A 13492-nucleotide genomic window follows, 5' to 3' on the forward strand; every position below is an offset into this window, starting at 1 on the left:
TTGTTTATCTTTTTAACAGTGCAATTATTTATAATAAAAAATAATAATATAAAGTGAGCACTGTATGCTTTGTATTCTGTGTAGTAACTGAAATCAATATATCTGAAAATATAGAAAAACATCCAAAAATATTTATAATAAATTTAAATTGGTATTCTATTATTGTTTAACGATGTGATAGAAAACTGTGATTAATCAGAACTATTTTTTAATCTAGTTAATTTGTTTTGCATTAATCACATGCATTAACTGAAATTAAGTGACAGCTCTAATTTTAACCTTACACATGCATGAACAACTCTGGATTTTTTCCTAGATATAGCCTTCCTTTTCCTTTTGCTATCGACTATACAGAATCCTGCACTATTCTCATCAATTCAGTGACTTTGCTTTCTTTCATAAAACTACCGTTCTTCATTTTGTGAGGACCCTTTGAAGGAATGTCCTCTTAGTACTTTAGCTAATATGAATCAATAGAAAAGCTACACTTTTCTCCTACATTTGAGTCATCAACAGATTTTGGATGCATGCATATGGGAACTAAAAAATGAGTACAATTCTGTTAAAAACACTCTTTGTCACTTCGCAAAAAGAAAATCATCTGGGAGGCCAGGATTCTCACAAATCTCCGGAGATGAGCTGTGTCGTGCCAGCCAAAAATGTTGGAGGCAAAGGAAGGTGAGATAAAACAGGAAAGGGAGATGGGAGGGTGGAGAATGATACAACGAAGGAAAGAGTAAAATTTTAAGAAGTGAAAACAGTGAGAGGTGGGAATGAACAGAAGGCCGAGGACATTGGGAGAAGGGGAATGAGTCTGTTTTTTATTGTTACTGTTTGAGTGTGAATGGGAGAGAGGCAACCAATTCATTTCTGCTGGTTTGAAAGATTCTCCTGTTTCCAATGGCATTTCCCATTTGAAAGATCAGGTCTCTCTGTCAGAGGCGATGGCTATTTCACACCATTGGAACTTTTTAAGTGCGCCCAGCATGGCACTGAATGCAGAAATATCTCTATGAATCTCATACAAATCTCTGACTGTGTCTTTTTTTTAATCTTTATCCCCCAGCAGCCCCTTTATCTCTTGTCTTGCCCTTTCCGAACTTCCAGCCGTGCTGTGTGACAGCGAGCTGACTCAATATTGGGCCACAGCTGGGTAGACAGACTAATGCTCAAAGGGGCAGAAAGCTGGAAGGAGTTCAAATATTGGTTTTTATGATTTTCATTCCCTCAGGCTATAGCAGAGGGGCAGACAGCAGCAGAGAAGCAGTCAGCTTAGCAGTCAGTGCGCACTCCCACAGACAACGTAAAAGATATTGAGAGAATATTTCTGAGCTCTAAGCTAAAGCAGATATGGAAATACACCTCAGCTCTTTGAAATAATAAACATGGTCCCAGAATAAGCCTCCAGTGCACTTAACACAAGAAAAAACAACAGTGAAAAAGGACAGAAACATTAAACTAACTTCAGAGCAATGAATCTAAAACATTAAGTTTTGCAAAGCGGCAGGAGTGTTGAAAGACTAAAAATCTTAGGGCAGTAAGGCTACCTTGCAAAACTAATGGGAAATTTACCAGCTCTGACATAACATCACCATGATGAAGAGATGACAGGAAAACGGACTGATATTTACTCACCCACCAACATAAAATGAATGACTCACCCGGAGCACGTGGGAGGGAGTATTTTGCAATACAGTGAGCATGGATTTCCGAGGCAAATCAGTTGGGACCTGTCTGTGTTCTTCGTAGAGGAAGAGCTGCTCTGAAGTAGACAGCTAGTCAAAAGAAGCCTAAATAATGCTTCACTGCCACAGTGCTCAGTTTAGTGGCTGCACCTGACCCCGGTGTCTTTAATGCCATTTGCACTGACTTGATACAATTTGCTGTGAAGTTACTGCTTTTGAATGGATTTCATTGTAACTGGCAAAAAACTGTAGGTGTTTCTAAGCTTTCCCTTTCACTGGAGAGAGGCATATCTCACTTGCATGAGCCTGTCATGTGCTGTTATGTAAACAATGTTGGAGGCATAGGGCATTTCCTGGGAATTAATGACAGGCCTGGAAGAGTCGATAACCCTTGACTCTCAACCTCAGGTGGTCGTGAATCCCCAGCAAGTGTCCTGCACTGAGGTTTTCATTGCTGTTGCCTCCTTGGGCTTCGATTTAGTCCACCATGGAGTTCATGAGGACAGTGGGTTATTCCAGGGAGCTCATAGTGCTGGCCATATCTTGGAGCTCTGTTTGGGGTGGAGCTGGCGTTAAGGTAACCGAAAATTACTCTATGTCATAGACTGACATTGCCGCCGACACTCTGAGGTCAGGACCCAGGAATTCTTGGGTGAGGTTCTCTGGACTGTGTTGTACAAGAGGTCAGACTGGATCAGCATAATGGTCCCGTCTGGCCTTGGATTCTATCAATCTATTTGTATGCCCATTTGGATCAGAACCTGCTCCATCAAAATCAGTACCCAAACTCTTACCTTGAGGCCTATGAATATCTTCCTTGACTTCATCCTCACAAGACTCCCTCATTCATGGATGACACAAGGTGAGAGGGAAGAAAGCTGGAGCTCTGATTTGTTTTGTGTTGCAGACACACTGGTGAATCCCAGGGTCCTCTGCTTGGGTGGCTGTTTGGAGTCCCTCCTATTGTGAGGAAATGTCTTGTAATTTTGTGGATAAAATGATCCATTTCAGAGCTATCTTCATGCATCTTTGATGTCAGAGTAATATTCTGGGGGAGTTGGGGACAAATGCAGTCTTCTTTGCTTGACCAAGTGCCTGCAAGTGCAGTGAGAATTCCATGTTATTACAGGTAGATAGAGTTGGTCAAATTTTTTGGCCAGTTTCCCCATCAGAGAATTCAGCGTAACTGAGATCAAAATTTTTTGCAGAATGTCTGTGTTGATGAACTGTTTCAATTTCCCTACCAGATTTTTTTTAAATGTAATTTCATATCGACATATGGAAACAAAATACAATTTTTCATTTTGTGTTGAGTTAAAATGTCACTTCTATTTTCGTGACATGTTTTCCAAAATGTTTTAGTTATCTGGTTTTGGTTTCTGGAGATTCAGGATTTCTTCCCCTTCCTCCTCCTATTTTCCACTAGGAAGCCGTAAAGCAGGCCTGCACAGCATGCGGCCCGCGGAGTCTCACTGTGCGGCCCGCGAGGGGAAGCTAAATCCCCCGCACACGGCGCTCTGCGGGCAGCCCAGAGCCCTTTGAATCCCGGCCGCGGCTGGGAATCAAAAGTCTCTGGGCTGCCGGCAGCCGCGGGGAGCTCAGAGCCCTTTAAATCTCAACTGCGGCTGGGAATCTCTGCGGGCAGCCCAGAGCCCTCTGACTCCCGGCCGCGGCTGGGATTTAAAGGGCTCTGGGCTCCCCGCCACTGCGGACAGCCCAGAGCCTTTGATTCCCAGTCGCGGCTGAGATTTAAAGGGCTCAGGGCTCCTCGCCACTGCCAGCAGCCCAGAGCCGTTTGAATCCCGGCATGCGGCCGCTGTTTGCCCCCTCCCCAGACCCCTGCCCCAACTGCCCCCCAGAACTCCCACCCCGTATCTAACACCGCTGGTCCTTATCCCCTGATACCCCTCTCCTGGGACTCCTGCCCCCTAACTGCCCCGCAGGACTCCTCCCCCTATCTAAATGCTGCTGCTCCTTGTCCCCCGATTGCTCCCTCCCGAGACCCCTGCTCCATCTGCCCCTTGGGACCTCAGCCCCTATCTAAGCCTCCCTTCTCCTTGTCCCCAACTGCCCCCTCCTGAGACCCCCCCCAACTTTCCCCAGGACCCCACCCCTACCTGTCCCCTGATAAACCCCTGAGACTCCCATGCCTATCCAACCGCTGCCTGTCCCCTGACTGTCCCCCTGAACCACTGCCCCAACCAACCACCCCGGCGCCCGGTCCCGTGACTGCCCCCAGGACCGCCCAACCCCATCACCAACCCCCAGCCCCCTTACTGTGCCACTCAGACCAGCGTGTCTGGCTCCATGCAGCTCCAGACACATTGCTGCCATGCTCCCCCATGGAGCCCACAGCCTCCCCCCCCCCAGCACCTGCCTTCCAAATTTGAACACCTCAAAATTCAGGAGTGCTCAAGCTCAGTTTGGGCAGCTGTTACTTCATTTCTCCCAAATCAAATATACTGATCCACTGTAACTTGCTGTAGAAAAAGCAGGATAAAATTGAGCAAGAAATGCTTATTAGCACTGGAATTGCTATTTTCAACAGCCATTGCCTTTTTGTTTGTTTAAGGAAGACAGTGATATTGCATTGGCAAATTCCTCATAGAAAGAAAGAGTGGAACAAAAGAATAATAAAGGCACCTCAACTTTTCCTCATTTATGGAGGACAGTCTTATAATATGCATCCAGATATCTTCCAAGCACACAAGCTGAAAATTGTTCCACTTTACTGCAGTTCTGTAACCATATGGGAACCAATCCTGTCTGTGTTTTGTGCACATCCAAAATTCCTGCTGAATGACCTGTCCTGGGAGCGTTACCAGTGACCCATGGCTGGGGAGGCAGGAGGTGTGTGGGGGTGGGGAGGCACTGGTGGGGGGGAGCCCAGGGCTGGTGCAGCAGCAGGGTGGGGGGAGGGCACTGGTGGGGAGGACAGGGGGAAGCCAAGCGCTGGGGTGGCAGGGGGGTGTGGGTCAGTGGGGGGAGAGCCCAGGATTGGGGCAGCTGGGGGGAGCCCAGGGCTGGGACGGGGGGCAGTCAAATTTTTTTTTGCTTGGGGCAGCAAAAATCCTAGAGCCGGCCCTGCCAGGTTCCCCCAGCCGCCAGAGCCCCGAACCCTTTAATTTGACCCTGAGGGCTCCCAGCCACGTCTTCAGCTGGGAGCCCCCGGTTGATTTAGAATAAAGTATCACCTCCCCACCCCCAACCTTCCTTTTTGGCCCACAGCTGTTTTGGTGGGGCGGTGCTGGGGAAGGAGGGTTTGTTTCCGCAGGGCTGGGCGGCCCTGGGGCGGGGTGTTTCCGCGGGGCCGGGAGGTTTCGGCCCTCGGCTGTTGTCTTTGGAGGAATGTGGCCCTCGCCGCTTTACGAGTTGTGCAGGCCTGCCGTAAAGTGAAAAGATGGGAAAGTGAGAAACCGCCTCCTCCCCCAATGTTTAACACTTCTTTACCTTTTCCAACATTTTCATGTCTCTAATTTATACAACTCCACTGTGGGGAAGATCCATTTTGAAGTCCAATGTGGCATATATGCCCAATGACCTCCCTCAGCTCAGTCTGTCCAGTATAAGGAAAATCAGTCTGGAACCTTTGCCTTCTCCTGTGAAGCTACACTTCCCAACTTCGTAGCACTTACACACAGAAGCAATTAATGGTGAGTGGGAGGGAAACCCAGCCACTCGCAAAGCCTCCTTCAAGCTGACTCCTCCCTTCCTGAATCGACTCTGAGTCTGCCAAGCTGCTCGGTGACTGATGATGTCATTCGTCCAGAGAGGTTGGCAGAGGGCAGGAGAGGAGACCTACCCTCGTTGACAGGGCATGCTGGCAGCAGAGAGAGAAGGCAGGTAACCAGGCACCTGGAGCCCAATGGAAGGAGACACTAGCCGTTTGGCTGGCCCCAGAACCTAGTGAAGTCGTTTAGACATTTCCACAGAGTCCAATGGGCTCTGGCTAGGCAATGAATATAAAGCGAGCCTGGTCAGCTGCTGTGAGGGCATTTCAATTTCGAGCTGCCTTTACAGGACATTTTTACCACCTAAATTTCCAGCCTGTGCTGTGTCAATTCAGCCTTGGCTACTCTGTGCTGGGCGGTCAACCCAGTGAAGATAACACTGAAGGTTTAGCTTGCTTCACACAGGGCTGGATTTTATTTGAACTATAATACTAACGTCCATGCGTGCCCTAGACTCCGAAGAGGGACGATGAAAGCTGATGCCGAGCCCCATGTTGTTTGAACCCTGCAGACAGCTGAATAAGAAGAGTGAAATGATTTCCACTCAGCACAAGGAGAACAGGGTGTTTGCTGTTGTTTTCATGGCCTGAAGTGGACAGTACGAGGCGAAACCAGTTTTATTTACATGGGGAAACGGTGAAAGATATTGAAAGTGGAGACGAGCGGGTTACAAAAAAACGTCAGGGAGCAGCAGAAAGGAAAGTTTGCCGGGGGAATAATAAGCTACATCTCCTCTAGATTCACATTGGGTCCCCTGCTAGCAGCCCTGCCTGCTGCAAAAGGGGACCTTCCATGCACATGATCTCAGCCTCTGGGGAGAGCCGTGGTGCGGCTGCTGTTGGCCTCCCCTATGTTGCTGAGGGGGTCGTTTATTCTCCATGTGTGCCCTGTGTTATACAGGAGTCAAATTAGATTATTCACAGTGCTCCTTTTTGGCCTTGTGATTTATGGATCTATGTGTACAAGGGGCCTCTGATCTGCTATCCTGGCGATACAGTCGTGTTCCCTTGTATCCCCGTCTCTTCCTGAACGCACTTCCTCTCAGGTGCTCTGAGGGGCTCATCTCACGGTCAGAGGTCAGTGTATAGACTGCCAGTTTCTCAGGTCAGGAACCCGCTTTTCTTTGTCTTGATACACTGCACAGAATACACCACGAGGGACGGCGGGTGGTGGGGGGCCAGAAACAAACTGCTACAATAACTGGGCAGGACCAGGCAAGTCACATTCACATGCAGCCACTGAGCTTCTAGAACATATATCCATTAGGGCAGCGTTTCTCCAACGGGCGTCCATGGACCCCTGGGGGTCCCCGAGGGCTCTCCAGGACTCTGCGGGTCCCACTGGTCAGCTCCTCCCCCTCCCTCTAGCTCCCGGAAGCTACTGAAGCCAAACTGGGAGATTTTAGGCACTAAAAGTCCAGCGGCGCAGCGGGGCTACGGCAGGCTCCCTATCTGCCCTGGCTCCGCGCCACTCCCAGAGGTGGCCGGCACGTCTCTGCGGCCCCTGGAGGAGGCAGGAGGTCTCCACCCTGAGCACTGACTCCTCAGCTCCCATTTGCCGTGACCTGCACCCCAAGCCCCTGCCGCAGCCTGGTGAAAGTGAGGGTGGAGCGAGCGAGCGATGGAGGGAGGGGGGAATGGAATGAGCAGGGGGCTGGAAGAGGTGGGCGGGGGTGGGGTTTGAGGGAAGGGGTGGAGTGGGGGCGGGGCCTGGTGCTGAGTGGGAGTCTTGGAGTTCCCTGAAAACTTTTAAATACAAATGGGGGGAGTTGCTAAAGTTTGAGAACTGCTGCATTCACCGAACCTGGAGTTGCAAAGTATCTTGGGTGTGAATCAAGTTTCCATTCTTAACAATTTAAACCAACACTGCAAATGAGTTGGGGCAGGGACTGATGGGAATAGCTGGGAAAGGATTTAGATTCCCATATAACAAAACTACAACTAATACTAAAAGCCTTAAATACAGATTTAAAAACATGTGAGAGAGAATACTTCACCACCGCAGCATTGCAGCCATCTCTGGGGTGGAAGGTGGGGGTCTTCACACAGCACAAAGGAATACTTGGGAACTGTTCAGGTTACAGAATGAAGTGATCCCTGTATATAGTCTGTCAAACTATTTGGACTCTGGATGAAAGGTACAAAATAAATATTATCCATTGTAACAGGGACAGGGGAATAGTCAGGCATTTTTCTATATAACTATCTGTTCCTCTCCCTCCTGCCCCTCAGCTTAACTCTTTGCTGAAGCACAGGCCAGAGATTTATCTTTTCAGGCATTTTCAGAAAGTATTACACAGAGTTAAAACTCAGGGCTATTGTATGTATAACTTAAATAGATGTGAATAATTTCCAGTCAATTTTCAAAGAGAGAAAGTGCTATACACTTTCTCAGTAGAGCACTCAGTGCACATAAAACACATTGAAAATGGTATAAAACAATATTTAGAATATTATGCGTAACTTTTAACCAAATCTATGAAACAGTACATTTGTTCCTTATACAGACTTTCCCCCTTTTGTTTCTGTTTCAAACCTTCAAATATAAGGTTGCCACATAACATTTCCCCCATTTTAGCTCACACATCCCTTTCTGATTTTCTCCCAGCGATGATTTGTTCAGTCTTTATGGGCTAGCCGCAGTATGTAGCGTGTGTCAGTTGGACTCTTCAGAGCTTGAGGGAATGGCAGCACCTCAGTCCTTTCAAACGCTTCAGAACCCCGTTCGCTAACACACGCTCTGGGGAACTCCCCTTCCGCTCATATTTTAATAGATGACTGGTCTTTGTTGCTGGTGAAAAAGATCTGTAGCCTGTATCGAAAGTGGCACAGGGATTGGGGTCAGCATATAGACTACCCAGGCCCAGATCTCTCTAAGGCTCTCCCTCGCTAGGGCATTAGTGTCTCCCCATAAGCCCAGCTAAGTCAGGCAAGAACTTACAAACCTTCCTCTCATTAAGTGCTGCCCCGGTCGCTCTCCTTAACCGAGAAGCCGTCCCAATGGAGAGCAGGTGGCCTATGGCTCTCAAGGGAAGTTCCACAGGGTCCGTAGCCTCTAGGGGTGAAAGATGCTCCCTCCCGGCTCTACCCTTCTCAGCGCTCAGAGACTGACTGGGGTGAGACCTGCCAGGTGGGTTGCCCACAATGAAAATGACACAGAAATCGCCACAGTGCATGTCAGGTAACTGCCAGACCATGTTCTGGAACCTTCTGGGCCCTTCTGGCTGAGTTGTCCTGCCCTGTGCTCTGCCGATGTGCAGGGACACAGAATAGCCCACTACAACCCATGTCGCCTCCCCAAGGCTTCTCTTCCCCTCCCCAGGAGAAACGCTGCAGTATAAAGCAGCCAGCTTACACCATTATCACAGGGATGCAGGAGCCATATCCCATCAGACCAGTGCTCCATCTAGTCCAGTGTCCTGTCACTAAGGCTGCGATTAAAATCTGTGACTTCCAAAAACCTCTGTGACTTCAGCCAGCACCGGCGGGGAGCGGCAGAGTCCCCTACCGCCTGCAAAGGCAGGGAGCTGCGAGGTACCTTCACAGCTCCTGGCCACCACGGGTGGCAGGAGGGATCTGCCACTTCCAGCTGCTGCAGGCAGCAAGGGGAACCCGGCGGCAGGGGGATCCCCACTTTTCCCATCCACCGCGGGTGGCAGAGAGGACCCCCAGAGCTCCTGGCTGCCACAGGAGGCAGGAGGGACCCCTGCAGCTTGGAGCCACCAGCAGAGGGGGACCCTGGAGCTCCCAGCCCCCCACCCCTACAGCTGCTCAGGCTACCTGTTGTGTCATGGGTATTTTTAGTAAAAGTCAATTCCGTGAATTTTTCATTATTGCCCATGACCTGTCCCTGACTTTTACTAAAAATATCTGAGACAAAAGCTTAGCCTTACCTATCACTGATGGGACCCGGCACCAGGTGCTTCAGAGGCAGATGCCGCAAGCTGCGGCAGTGGGCAGCTCCTGGGTAATCAGAACTGGTCTTTTGAGCTTGGCTTACATCCTGGAGCAAGAGGGCTTCTATCTGTGCCCAAACTCTTGTGAGCATTTTTGGTTTTAATATTTCCTGTAATAATTCTGGATATTGTCATTAGTCCTGCAACTTTTGAACCTTTCTAATCTCTTGGTTTGAAGGATGTCTTGGGGCAGTGAGCTCCAATCCCCATATTCATATTCCTCAAGTATAATTTAGGATTGGGGGGCAGGGCTGGGGTAAAATTTCCATTCTAATGGGAGCTGTTTTAACTGTGCTAGTGACTCAGTACAGTATTCCAGCATGGCTCTGACTTTGTACATTTATTTTGCCTATGATGACACAGACCTGAAAACCCCCGTCCCAGAGCCCGATTCCCAATCTTCTGTATATGTCAATAATGACAAAATGCACTAGGCACATTTATCATCAGCTGCAGTAATCTGACTGCACCAATGGCATATGTCAGGAGGTGGCCTCTTCAAACTGCTCCAGCATTCTGCAGCTGGAACTATAAAGGCTGCTCAGTGACATTGTTTGGCTAGACATGTGGAGAAGTAAAAGCCATTTGCGCAGCTGTTCAGCAAGAGCACCCACTTTACGCTTTAATTTGTGCTCTTCCTCCTTCCAAAAATATTTTGGGCAGTAATGGGTGGTTTTGCATTCAGAGCCGTGTGGATTATTTCTGCTACTAAAACGCCCAGGGAACGACATTTATTTAGATTAGGCTGCCTTGTTACACAAACATAAATGTTATTTGAGCAAATGAAATCAATCTGCCTCTTTCCTCTTCCTGCTCTTCCAAGAAAGTCCATTGCGGCCAAGCCAACATACTAGCCAAATGCACAGCCATTTGTTACTCTGTTGTTTCTATTGCGACTAATGCTAATAAAGCTTTCATCATGGCTTCAGCACAATGGCACACAGAAAAAATTGGAAGCCCATGTATTAGATAATGCATGTTTACTGCGACAGGAGATAACAAATGGGATTAGCTATTCAATGGCCATTGTTGGCTGGAGCCTTGGAAAAACATTAAACAGAAGGCAAAGGAAATAACCCTTTCCCGAGTGGCCGAACAGATTTTGAAATCATTCCCCTTTTTTTGTTTCTAGCCTGCAAGTAGCCTGTACAGAGACAATTAGCAATTTCACCAGTTATTTGCAAAACAAAAGTCTTTTAGCTAAAGAAATAATTAGCAGAAAACCATTTTTTAAAATCTGCTCAGAGGGCTCAGTTTGCCATTGTGTTATACCGTTTTTAGACTGGTGTAATTCCAAGTATCTGATTGCAACTGTATTATACATTGAAGACATCAGAGTTTCCAATAGAAACAATAGCTTCTTATTATTGTGAGTCACTAGATCATGCAAATAAAATAATAGATTGCATCGTATTATAAAACCATTATTCAAAAACCACAAAAGTAGAAGCAGGATTATGGTGGCTTTTGGAGATCTCTCAAAACAGCTCAGGCCTCATAGGAAGAGATACAGTGGTCGACATTAAAAGGTCAGCATTAGATTTAGATTAAATTTTTGGTCGGTTCCAAAAGAAGAATGTAAGAGCTGCCATATTGGGTCATGTCATGTTCCATCTTGCTCAGTATCCTGTCTCCAACAGAGGTGCATACCAGAGCTTCAGCGGGAATATATACAACAGGGCAATTATGGAGTAATCCATCTCCATCTTCCACTCCCGGCTTCTGGTAGTCAGAAGTTTAGTGTAGCCCACAGCATGAGGATACATCCCTGCCCATCTTGGCTAATAGCCATTGATGGACCTCTCCTCCATGAACTCATCCAGTTCTCTTTTGAACCCACTTATAATTTTGACCATCACAAAATCCCCTGGCAATGAGTTCCACAGTTTAGTTGTAGGTTGTGTTAAAAAGTACTTCCTCTTGTTTGTATTAAATGTCCAAGGTTTGTTGCATGCAGCATCTGTAAGCTAAATCAGACTTGATTTGAAAGTCACGTGGTTTACCAGAGTAGTTGGATGCATTGGAAGGTCAAAAATAATAAAAAGTGTTTGTCAGCCAGACAAAGAGAGAAGATAGAAACCAGTCTGGTAAAACAATTGTTATGAAAACATTTGTAATTTGTTTAGAGTGAGCTATTTATCATTTTATTCTTCCTTGTTGCTGTTCATTTACAGGTTAAATGTCCATCCAATCAAAGTTGTCTCATCCACTTTATGGTCTCTACATTAAAGTTGACCTTCCAATTTAACTTCTTTCAAGATCCTTTAGGTTAAGATTAGTGAAAAGGTATCATTGAGCGTGTACAACAAAACTAGACAGCTGTCCCTGGGAGACGGTTACTCACAGTGATAGCTGAGGTCCTTTTATACTGGTGTTCTCTTTACAATATACTCTGTGCTGTCAAATTAAAACTCTCATTCTCATGCTGGTTGTGATGAGGTGCCTGCCCCGCACTGGCCCTGAGAGGGTTAAAACCAGCCTAGGGAAGCTGAGCGGCAGGCAGCCAAAGGAGGGGCTGCAGGAGAAACAGCCAATTAGGGTGGTGGCTGCAGACAGTTAGGGCGGGGGCTGGGCCAGCCAATCAGGGCCCTGCCGGCCCATATAAAAGGAAGCTGCAGACCAGAACAGAGTCTGCTGCAGGGAGCCCTAGGGAGAAGACTGGTTTCTGTTGGGGGCTTTAACCCCGACAGCGAAATTCGTTGTCTGTTCACAAAGAGACAGGCAACACCAGCAAGGTCCGATCTAAAGCCTTTTATTGACAAGTGCACGCATCAACAAAAGGCCGCTCGTCTCCAGTGAGAACCAGCCGCTTTTTACAGCTTAGCATTAGCCTATATAGACAGTTTTATTACATCATACATCACTCACTTGAGCAAAACCCACCCCCCTTTGTTTAACAACTTATAACTAGACACTTTTAATATACACACATGCCTAGACTTTATGTCTACAACTTTAGATTATTAATTATATCTTAACAACACCCAAAAGTTAGAAATACAGGGGAGTTTTTAAACAAACCTATAACTCAACCAAAAGGTTAGAATCTGAACCGTGGGATACTAGAGTTCCTTATCAGCTCTTCAAACACTGTCCTTAGCACAGCTAATGGTATGCCAGCCATGCAATCCCTGGTTTATCTCAGGCTTGTCTCACGTTTTCCAGGGCTCTGTTAAACAATGCTGCTTTTCAATACTTTTCCATTCTGGGATTACCCAGAACCTTTGCTAGCCTGATTTCAGTCAGGTTAGCATAACTGTTTTGTCTGCTATATTTTCATTCAGGCCTAACACTTCCTAGAGGGGTCCTGGTGGGCTGCCAGGACTTACAGGCTTGAGGCCCTGGGAAGAGGGCAAAGAAGCGGGAGCCAGAGGCAGGAGTGGAAGGAACTGAGGCTGCGGGGAAGTGGACCAGGGAATAGAGACAGGGGCCTGGAAGGAAGAGGCAGCAGGAAGCTGCTCTTTGCAGGCTCCCTGGGTTGGGGCCCAGAGTGGTGAGCAGGCCTGTCCCCCCCCCCCCACCCCCGAGCCGCTGAAGGAGCGGCCTGGCTGTGGACTGCCAAGCCGCTGTGAGGAGTAGATGGACCTCTTGGTGGAGGAGTCCCCCAGAAGGGGGGGAAAACGGATGGTGACACGGCCGGAGGGCTGTGCCACGAAGCAGACACCGAGAGAAAGGAGCGTGCAGGCGGAGGCGAGGATGGGAGAGCCACCACCACCCGAGGGTGCACCTGCTGGGACTGAGCTAATTCCTGAAACGCCCAGCAGGAGGCCCCAGTGTGGTGAGTGACCCTGTGACACTGGTTCATACTGTAATATAGTTTAGCTAGGATTTGCCTGCATTGTTCTGGTCATATAAATGCACAGATTGCCCCCTTTGTAGGGTGTCTTTGGAAGGGACACGTAGTTTAGTTGATCTAGTAACTTCTGAATTTGACTTATCATGTGCTTTGAAGAGTGCTGTAATGTCAGGCAATGAGCTTAGGGTACGTTTACACTTACTGGGACGGTTGATGCCTGATCTAGATGCGCTAGTTCGAACTCTGGTACTCCACCGGCAGGAGGAGTTGCGAGTCGACCTTGGAGCCAGCTACGTTATTCACATAGCTGAATGCAGTGTAGACC

The 13492-nt window shown here is 47.8% G+C and overlaps 1 long non-coding RNA gene across 5 annotated transcripts in view; it reads right to left on the reverse strand.

Moving 5' to 3' along the window:
* Positions 1 to 8604, reverse strand: part of LOC120405030 — a 29708-nt gene extending 21104 nt beyond the window's left edge. For 3 of the 5 annotated variants that reach the window (XR_005598326.1, XR_005598327.1, XR_005598325.1), the window contains exons 1-3: positions 8361 to 8604; positions 7408 to 7542; positions 2480 to 2780 (exon numbers count right to left, since the gene is read on the reverse strand). This is a non-coding gene — a long non-coding RNA (uncharacterized LOC120405030). The remainder of the gene's footprint in view (positions 1 to 2479; positions 2781 to 7407; positions 7543 to 8360) is intronic. The other 2 variants (XR_005598329.1, XR_005598328.1) reach the window with 2 other exon arrangements.
* Between the last annotated feature and the right edge of the window lie 4888 nt (positions 8605 to 13492).

This window comes from Mauremys reevesii, linkage group 4, assembly GCF_016161935.1.
Source record: "Mauremys reevesii isolate NIE-2019 linkage group 4, ASM1616193v1, whole genome shotgun sequence".
NCBI classification, from domain to species: Eukaryota; Metazoa; Chordata; order Testudines; family Geoemydidae; genus Mauremys; species Mauremys reevesii.